Raw genomic sequence first — 10,226 nt, 5'->3', positions numbered from 1 at the left:
GATTCTCGGTACTTTCTTGTATTATCTATGCATCGGCAAAAAATACTAATAATTAGCTTTATGTGTCCGAGGACTCAGAGGAGTTCACAAGTTCGTCCACTAGAATAAAAAAACACCTTTTAAATACGTTTTTCTGCGTGTTCTTTATAATTCAAAATAAAACAACGGAACAATTCAATGAATCCCGCACGAATTATTAGGCTTGACCTGTTTACCCTACCCTTCCGTTATGTTTATCTCCATTTTCCAGTGACTACAAAGTCAAAGACTGTGTTTGCTGGTTACGTCCCCTGGCTATCATGTCCTTTAACCCCAAGGTCAATTTCACGGTTCATTTAAATGACCAAACGAACTGTCAGAAGGATAATATTTCGCGGCCAGTTCTTAACGCTAGTTTTAAAACGATTCAGTCTTATTTTCTGCCACGGGCAATAGAGAATATACTTCATAAACCCCTATAGACAGGCTTTGATACGATCCGTATAAATAATGCAAACGCTGTCTCTTGTAATCACCTCACGCCTTCACAACAAATTTGAGCAATGGCTAACGAGTGTCAATTGAAGTGAATCGGACGAACTGTCAGAAGGATAATATTTCGCGGCCAGTTCTTAACGCTAGTTTTAAAACGATTCAGTCTTATTTTCTGCCACGGGCAATAGAGAATCTACTTCATAAACCCCTATAGACAGGCTTTGATACGATCCGTATAAATAATGCAAACGCTGTCTCTTGTACCTCACGCCTTCACAACAAATTTGAGCAATGGCTAACGAGTGTCAATTGAAGTGAATCGGACGATATTAATGTCATAATAAATAACAGAAGAATATTGTGGAAATCAATTTATTCAAATAAATAGACATTTCTATAGTAGGCTTAATGATAATGTTAGCGAAATTCATGTTTCTATCAGAAATACTAATGTTATTTCTGTAATTTTTGATTAACAAAATGGCGGCAAAAAATTCCCGATGCATCGATGTTTGCGTCCGATGCATCGATGCGTAAAATTTTACTTGATATCAGCACTACTGACCAGTTTGTGGAAATAAGCCTTCATTCATCTGCATCGGTCGTACTCGTAGCACTAATATCCCTATTCTCCTCTTCTATTTCTTCATCAGAAACATATGGCTCAAATTGATAAGGTTCTACATTTCTCGCTTCAAGATACTCTTGGATTAAATCTCTGTCGGAATCTGAAATGCTGTCGCAATCCATTGTTAAGGAGTATAATAACGCCACCATACTGAAGCAAATAATGCTAACTCGCACTACGTCACGACTATTTTTAGTAACACGGGGTATACCAGTGACCGCCCTAGACTCTTAAAACCTTTAGCCAAATTTTTAGCCAATTCAAAATTTTATTAGCCAATTCAGAAAGTTTTAGCCAAATATTTTATATCATTTTTATTCATATGTTTGTTAATTAAAAATGAAAATAAATGTGTGTGTGTGTTTGTTGTATTTTACGTCCGCTTCCACCGAGGTGATATCGCGGACAAAATAAATGTTTAATATGTACTTTTATTTTATGATCAGTAGTGGAATATCGCGTTTTATCAGTGAAATAAAAGTGTTATTCCACTGGCTAGTTGTTTTTACCTAAAATGATTGTAAAATCATAAAATAAATAGAACATTTGTCGTTTTGTCGTGAATAACATATTTTATTTCATCTCTAAGCAAGAAAACGTTTATGTTTTCACTCATGCTACGCATTCGTGAAAATATAAGTTTTCTTGCTTCTCGATGAAATAAAATATGTTATTCACTCTAAAACGACAAATATCCTCTATATATAGTACACAAGAATATTATTTTATCTCCTTGTTCATGCAAAAGTTCACATTATTGAGAGAATGAATGCAGATAACAAAAAAATGTTTATAGGACGTACTTCACAGTCACATGATTTAATTTACTTCATCGTCATAACAGAAAAGACACGACGATTCTTTTTAAGACACCGCTGATTTGAAATTTATGTCTGGTCCATCCATTTTTATAAGCATGAGGTCATTGAGGGTCAGCTCGACGGTCTCGGTTAAAGGTCTAATTTTTGTCCACATGTTGATGAAGCCAACGAAGGACTTGCGTCCGAGATGACACGCTCACTCACGGAAGTAGATTCTGGACTAACAGTAGTCGTAGGAAGGAAAAAGGAATCTATCCTTATTTTGGGTTTACTAGTATTAGTTGTCATTAATGTGCGTTTTATTTATTTGCTGCGTAAGTAAAGAAAACTTGTAGTGAAGCGAATGTAAACAACGCAGTGCCACACAAAAGGGGCGTAACTGTGTTTTATAGTCTCCAGACTCGATCTTTCGGTCGTTTTAATGCGTAATATTGTAACATTGACTGATTTGCGACTTGTAAGATTGAGACTAGAGTAATTAATGTACTAAAAATAGACACTCCATCGAGTCGATCGAAAGAAGCGTTTAACGAGACGATTTCAAGTTTAATATTAGCAGATTTACGAAATAACACTCTCTAAAATTCATTCGCCAAATTTTTCGCCAGTATCATCACTTTATTCGCCAATAAAAATAATTGTCGCCATTGGCGAATTGGCGAATGTCTAGGGCGGTCACTGGTATACTCGCTTCCGTTCTGCGGATAGGTGATAATTTTAGAACTTTAACGGGTCATATCTTTTAAACTATAAGACTGATATTCGAAAAATAAAGTTTTACATTATTTTTAGACATTTGTCTTTCTACCTACAGCAACTTAAATGAGTGCCGGACCTTTCTTTAATAATTGGAATGGTAACACAATCATATCCTGAAGTGACTTTTAGTAGCAGTCTAACGTGAGTCTGGCGTCGTGTATATAATTTGTAGAGTATGTAAAGTACAATGGTGCTACACAAAAGCACAGTGACTAAACCAAAATGATCGAATGATTCAACAGAAGAGTTAGCTATCTCTTTCACTTTAGAGTGCGCATGGAGTTTATAGTCAAATGATGGTAGCTCGGACGAGGCTTTGATTTGTTTAGCTAAAACAAGTGCTGCCGCAAGAGTGCACATGTGACGATACATGTGACTATGGATACTATCGATGAACCAAGCCAAGTGAAGTAAAAATCAAAATGGTTTTTGTATCTACGAATGGTGATTCGATTTGAATATCGTTATTTAGCATCGATTCCGAAAGAGACTTAAATATAAGTGAATCATGTTTTGCACTCTGTACCATGACACAAAATGTCCATCCCTGGACCATTTTCTGCTTTGCATTGCAATTTAATGCGATGAGTGGTGTGTTATATATACTATAACTGACGATTTAGTTAGTTGCATGACAGTACTTGGTATCGCATTAATTTTGAATCTGAAGTTGCATAACTTCTTGATTTGAAACTTGTCATCTATAAACAGTGACATCTCACATGATGGTACAGTACCAGCAGCTAGCGCTAACTTATTATCACAATAAAGATTTTCCAGACCTAAGCAATTTTGGATAATACTTTGAGGGAATGAGGTGTACCGCTGATGATCATAAGAAATGGCAAAGTACTGTTTAAAATCCAGAAGCTGTGTAACATGAGAGGAGGAGGTGTTAATAGGAACCGGCACAGATACAATTTCATATAGGATTAGGTGTTGGGTGCTACTAACTACAGGCACTTTTAAGGATACATAAATGTGATTGTGCTTACGAGAAACAAAGAAGTTGGACGACGAATAATAGTATTGATTATTTGGTTCAAGTAGTCGGAATTAGGTTATATTTTTGGTTGAGTACACCTTGAATATGATGCAATGTTTGTTTCAAGACCTCCGAGGAAATAACCAACGGCGATAATTTCCCGTGCAAGAGGGAGTGAATACCTAATTTGAGGTGTTCAAGATACGTTTCGATAATACTGGATTGCTGAAATTGATTAGTAATCAAATGTGACATTGCGACAATTGTTTCCTGAACATTCTTGTAAGTAGTTTCGATATTGTTTGTAGCAAAAACAATTGCATCGTGGTTTTGTTTGATTCCTCGGATGCCGTTTGTGATCCTGTGATCAGCAGCTGACATGTAAGAAGAGAAATGTTCAGCATGCTGAGTTAGTTCATGGGTTATCTTTTGATTCTGTTGTGCTAAGGCGTTGATGTGGTGTGCTAACAAATCAATGTCTTCAGTGGTGGCTGTGTCAAATAAAGTTCTGGAAATTCTCCTATGAATCCAAGAATTGCACGCTTGGATCGACCTTGCTGAACGTGTGAAATTCGGGAATCAGTTTCTTAATGTGTCCATTGGTGCCATTCAAGTTAGCTGCTGTTCGCACTTTGATGCGGTTAACAAAGGTGACTGTTTTAGCCTGAGCTGGCTTAAACATGACCCCGTAGTTAATTCTTTGGACGACATTCGTAGCTGAGATTAATGGTAACACAAGAAGACAGGTGATATAGAAGAGCCATGGATTGAATGGTTCTGGAAAGATAAGAAGCAAAGGAAATAGATGATAGTTGTCCTATAAAGGGAAACGCATATCCTACGTTTATCGATAGCATTTACAATATACAGATAAGAGATTCTGCGAAACATGGCATTAATTATCCTTTACGAAGGAGGGGACAATTAGTGGGTTCTTGAAAAATACCGAGGCCGAACTTGTCTTTTTCTTGCATTAATTATCCTTTACGAAGGAGGGGACAATTAGTGGGTTCTTGAAAAATACAGAGGCCGAACTTGTCTTTTTCTTGCACTACCCGACAACGTCTTTTCAGTTTTGAATTCTTGAATAAGTTTGCCATCAATTTTATCTGCAAGTTCCCAAACTGAATCCCTTTGGTCTCAAAACTTGTGTGGGTACATTATAAGAATCATCGTCATCCGGATTTATGTGATCTGATGGCTTATCGTGATTACCAGCTTGTGATGAATCGATTTGTTGAGAAGTATGATCTTCCAGTACCTTCAAAATACGGTCATCTTGACTTTGAAAGTGAGTTGTTTCGCTTTCCTATCGTGATATTTCTTATTCAGTTCCTGTCTATGCTTTGTATTTTTCGTTGGCAATAGACTGTGCAATTTTGAGGTTTGCTTGGAGTTGCTTGAGATGGGTAAGTGCATTTTTACCGACAGATTCTTTGGTATCATATCTATATCAAATGGGCATAACATCGGACGCTCGAAGACTAGTTGAAAAGGAGAAAATCCAGTGGTTTGGGACACACTTGATCTGAAGGTCATCATAATAGAAGATAAAATTGAGGGCCAATTGGTTGGGCTTTCATTGCAGTAAACCCGTAAGCATTTCTCAATATCAGCATTGCGCCGTTCACAACTAGAATTGGTGGCAGGGTGATAGGAGCTGGTGAAAACGTGCTTGACTTGAAAGAGCTCCATCATGGCATTAATGAGTTTTGCCATAGAAGCGGCACCTCAATCACTTACAAGTGTTCTGGGAAAACCATACCTGGTAAAAACCTCATCGTAGAGAATTTTTCAACTTCTCAAGCTTCTTGGGTTTTAGTGGGAAAGCACTATGACCAACCAGTGTAAGAATCAACGACTAGTAGGATATTCTTGGGCTTTCTGGTAATGGACCGAGGAAGCCTACGTGCAAGCGCGAGAATGGCTCTTCTACCGGCAGGGGATCTTTTTGGTGCTGTCCTGTTTTTATACGTTGGCAGGTTTGGTATTTAGCAACGTAATCGCTGATTCCTTGGTACATTCTAGGCCAATAATATTTTTGAATAAGAACGGCTCATGTCGCCTCTTGGCTCGTATGTCGCTTCTCGGCCCATATGACTGCCGTCTGCCAAGGAATCATGGTAAAGGTGCAGTGCCTGTGTGCGGAAGATTCCTGGTAAAGCCAACTGACTAATTGGGGTTTCTTCAGGTTTGGATTCCTCCATCTGGGCCGATAGAAATGGTAAAATACTTGGTCTTTAAGATCATATTGTTCAGCCTTAAATACCAAACCTTGAGCTACCCCTTCTGAAAACTCTGGGGGGATAAACCCAGTTTCTAGATAGCAAATAATGTCTTTAAAATCGGAACATTCACGCTGCTTTGTAGCTATGTCGGGTTTAGGAAGATTATCTATTGGCGCAGTTGCTACTTGTCCTACAAAGGGTGGACTAGGTTCGTCTTTGTAGGTAATGCATATTTCAAAACCATTGTTTAGGCGCACATTGAATTTCAGGAATTTGAACCTCTCGGGATATGTTCGGCGCGAAAAGGCATCAGCTTTGGTGTTCTTCTTGCCAGATCTGTGAACGATGTCAAAATTGTATGCCTGAATTTCTAGTGACCATCGCCCTAAGTGACCAGCTGTCTTAATGTTTTTAATTGATGTAAGCGCCTTGTGATCGGTAATGACGGTGAACTTAGAATTTGACAGGTAAACACTGAAATTTCTGATGCCCTCCAGAACAGCAAGGCATTCCTGTTCCGACACGCTCCATTTTTGCTCGTTTTTGGTAAGAGATCGACTGCCATAATGGATTACTCTTTCTAACCCATCGTCGCCTACCTGGCCAAGGATAAAGCCTAAGACATAGCCAGAAGCATCGGTCGTCAGGATGAAAGGTTTGTTCATGTCTGTATAGACAAGTATAGGGGCTAAAATTAAATTATGTTTCAGTTCTTCAAGTGCAGACTGGCATTCGTCAGACCATTTGAATTCAATGTCCTTTTGAAGAAGCTGGTTAAATAGTCTGGAGGCCCACCGCGGGGGGTGGAGGTGGGTGGCCATCAAATGGGCACAAAACCAGACCCAACTTTTCTAGAGTAAAATTTTGCGTAGAATACGATGCCGTGTGGTTATCAGTCCGCCGTTGGGGCGTTTTCGACGTTCCAAAGTAAAAGTTTGGTGCTAAGATCACCTAAAGATAAATTTTAAATGTTCCTATGCTTTAGTTTTTATGTTTTACGTTGACATTTTATTGTTTTAAATCTTCCTAGTGCAAAAACGGTAAATTTCACCTTTTGACCTCCAGGGTCACTAAGACTAAAGGTGAATTTAGCAAGTTTACATTTTTTATTGAAAGTGTGATTATTTGATCACTTTCAGCTTCTTTTCATAATACAAGAATGACTGCGCATTCACTTTCAGTGCAAATGAACTCATTTGACCCCGAATATCTTGAAAACAACCCAACGGCGGACTGATTACCACTTGGCATTGTATTCTACGCAAAATTTTACTCTAGAAAAGTTGAGTCTGGTTTTGTGCCCATTTGATGGACACCCCCCCCCCCCCCCCCCCCCCCCCCGCGCTGAGCCTCCGGTCTATAAAGGTTTGGCAATTCGGGCGTAGTTGCGAACAAATTTACGGTAATAATTGCACAATCCTAAAAAGGAACGAATGTCATGCTGTGACTTTGGGATGGGAATGGTCTAGATGGCCTCTGTCTTGGATCTGTCAGTCACTATCCCTTGTGAGGAAAAAATATGGCCATGATATTTCACCGTTTTGGCTGCGAATTTACACTTAGATGGTTTTAAGGTAATGCCTGCTTCTGAAAGCTTATTAAAGACATTGTGCAAATGATCTAATTGCTGGTCGAATATCTCGAAAACGCCCCAACGGCGGACTGATTACCACTCGGCATCGTATTCTACGCAAAATTTTACTCTAGAAAAGTTGGGTCTGGTTTTGTGCCCATTTGATGGACACCCCCCACCCCCGACGCCCCGGCGCTGAGCCTCCAGTCTATAAAGGATTGGCAATTCGGGCGTAGTTGCAAACAAATTTATGGTAATAATTGCACAATCCTAAAAAGGAACGAATGTCATGCTGTGACTTTGGGATGGGAATGGTCTGGATGGCCTCTGTCTTGGATCTGTCAGTCGCTATCCCTTGTGAGGAAAAAATATGGCCATGATATTTCACCGTTTTGGCTGCGAATTTACACTAAAATGGTTTTAAGGTAATGCCTGCTTCTGAAAGCTTGTTAAAGACATTGTGCAAATGATCTAAGTGCTGGTCGAAATTCTCAGAAAAAATAATGATATCGTCTATGTAGACCAAAACGTACTGCCAATTCATTTCCTGCAGAATATCAGACATAACCATCTCTATCTGCCAAAATCCACTGGCACAATCGAGAACTGTAAACATTTTAGCTTTTGCCTGACCGATTGAGTCGATAACATCTTCAAGAACTATTAGGGTGAAGAATGTGCTATTTGTGACGCTATTTAGTTTTGCGATAGTCTAACGCAAATTAGTATTCGCCATTAGCTTTTTTGACCATGACCACAGGTGATCTCCAAGAAGAATTGCTTTTTCGAATAATGCCAGATTCCAGAATTTGAGTAGTTTGGCGAGAACATTCAGCACGAATATCTGGAGACTGTCTATAAAATGGCATCCTGACGGGAGGTGTACTGCCCGTGTCTATGACGTGTTTATAGATATTGTTTTTTTTCCCAGTTCGAAAAAATCTGAAGTGAAGACGTGTCGATTTTCTTTTAGAAATTCCTGCAAGATTTTGTTTTGAGCACAGGCTTCTGCAGGGGACTCGGGGCTTAGTTCCACCGGTTCCATATCTTAGTGAATGTCGTCTTCGTTAATCCGAATAGCACAAGCCAAGACTTCATTCTTGGGTAATTGAATAGGTGAATTGGTTGCATTTAGAAGACAAAAAAAAGCTCTTGTTATTAACTTTGACGAGGCATTTACCACCAGCAAGTTACATGTTACAAAGCCGAGAACCAATGTGTCATTCTGCACCAAGTGATACTTCCTTTTTCAATATTCTTTTTTCCCCAAATGAGACAATGAACAAATTTTATCATCAGAGACTGATGAGGATAGAATGGCTAGTACCATTTGACAGAAGACGCATAGCTACGGCACATATCGATACCTATCAAAATGTAGTATCTGGTTAGCTATGACTGAAATTATTTATGAAATTCACTGTTGATCCCCTTAGTGTGTGAAAGCGCTATATGGAATTAGTATTTATTTTCTAAAACTTCATATATTGATATTATATATTTTTAGAATATTTCTGGTACAGATACAATGTAATAACCACCAAGAGTTAAGCCATGTATGAAAGTGACAATGGCCAATAAAGATTTGAATTGATAATAAAATGCTCTTATGTATAAATAATTAATGCGGTATAGAGATGTGTGACACCTGTAAAACTCTTCCATCCTGGTCTGAATTTTTACTAGGTTAATCATACCATTATTGAGTTTGGCCGATATATTTTAATTTTACAAGGTTGATCATATCATCGAGTTTAGCAGAGCAGAACATCTTTGCTCCTAGATAATGACTTAGCATTTATTTGATCAGTGCATTAGTTTGTATTAGCCATGTCATAGAAGTTTCATGTAAGTAATGAATATTACATATTATATTTTCTCTGTGCTGTAGAAATCTAAATTTATTAACATTCAATCAAATCTGTTAATATTTTAGATCTGATGGTTATAAAACAAGGAGTGGATGTTATTACATGTCTATAATATTTTATTTACATGTACAGCTAATAGAATGTGTAAGGTTTACTGAGGTTATATATTTAGTGACATAAATATGTTGAGTCATATGAGTTTAGTGTTGGTGTACTATATTTTGCCAGTGAAAGACTGTGTAAGTACTTTAAGTATTCAAATAAAATTTCAGTGGTGTTTAGGTTGCTGACATAAAACAGCATAATTTATATGTCTGGCTAAATTTACTTCATTTCAAACTTTGATTTTGTTACAAGTCCTCATCAGAAATATTGGACAGTACGCCTATAGTATACATGTATGAAACTGCAATATATGTATTTATGTATCGTGTGAGATAGTCTAAGACTACAAACAAAAGTAGAGACTTTGAATATAGAGAAGTTTATAGTAGAGTACTCCAAATTTTATGTTTTTATTTTGAAAATAGAAAAGGAATATCGAAAAGAAACTTATGTATAACATGAGAGAGCTTGAATATCATTTTGTCCCAGATCAAGTTTATAGAATCAGCGAAAAACTCTGGCTGTAGATCACCTGTTTCACCTTTTACTGATTAATATAAGGTGCTTATTTATTTGAATTTCATGAATTTTATTACAGTTATGTAAAAATTATTTGTTAAATCATTGCCCTTAAAACTAAAATATTTGACTCATTGAAATGTGGTCGTATATTGTCGTCGCCCCCTGTATGTCAGTCCATACGTCCAGTGTCCACAATTGCTTATAGATGCTCTAGAAGCTAACGTTAATATCCAATTGTAGCATCAATCAGAAATTTCCTC

General features: G+C 37.7%; 1 protein-coding gene across 1 annotated transcript in view; it reads left to right on the top strand.

Annotated features, from left to right (window-relative positions):
• LOC126817147 (kelch-like ECH-associated protein 1) overlaps positions 1–10,226 on the top strand; it is a 109,213-nt gene that overhangs the window by 31,898 nt on the left and 67,089 nt on the right. The window lies entirely within an intron of this gene.

The sequence above is a fragment of the Patella vulgata genome, chromosome 4 (genome assembly GCF_932274485.2).
Source record: "Patella vulgata chromosome 4, xgPatVulg1.2, whole genome shotgun sequence".
Classification (NCBI taxonomy): Eukaryota; Metazoa; Mollusca; class Gastropoda; family Patellidae; genus Patella; species Patella vulgata.
The sequence above is the reverse complement of the archived record's forward strand: the minus strand, read 5'-3'. Positions and strand labels throughout refer to the sequence as shown.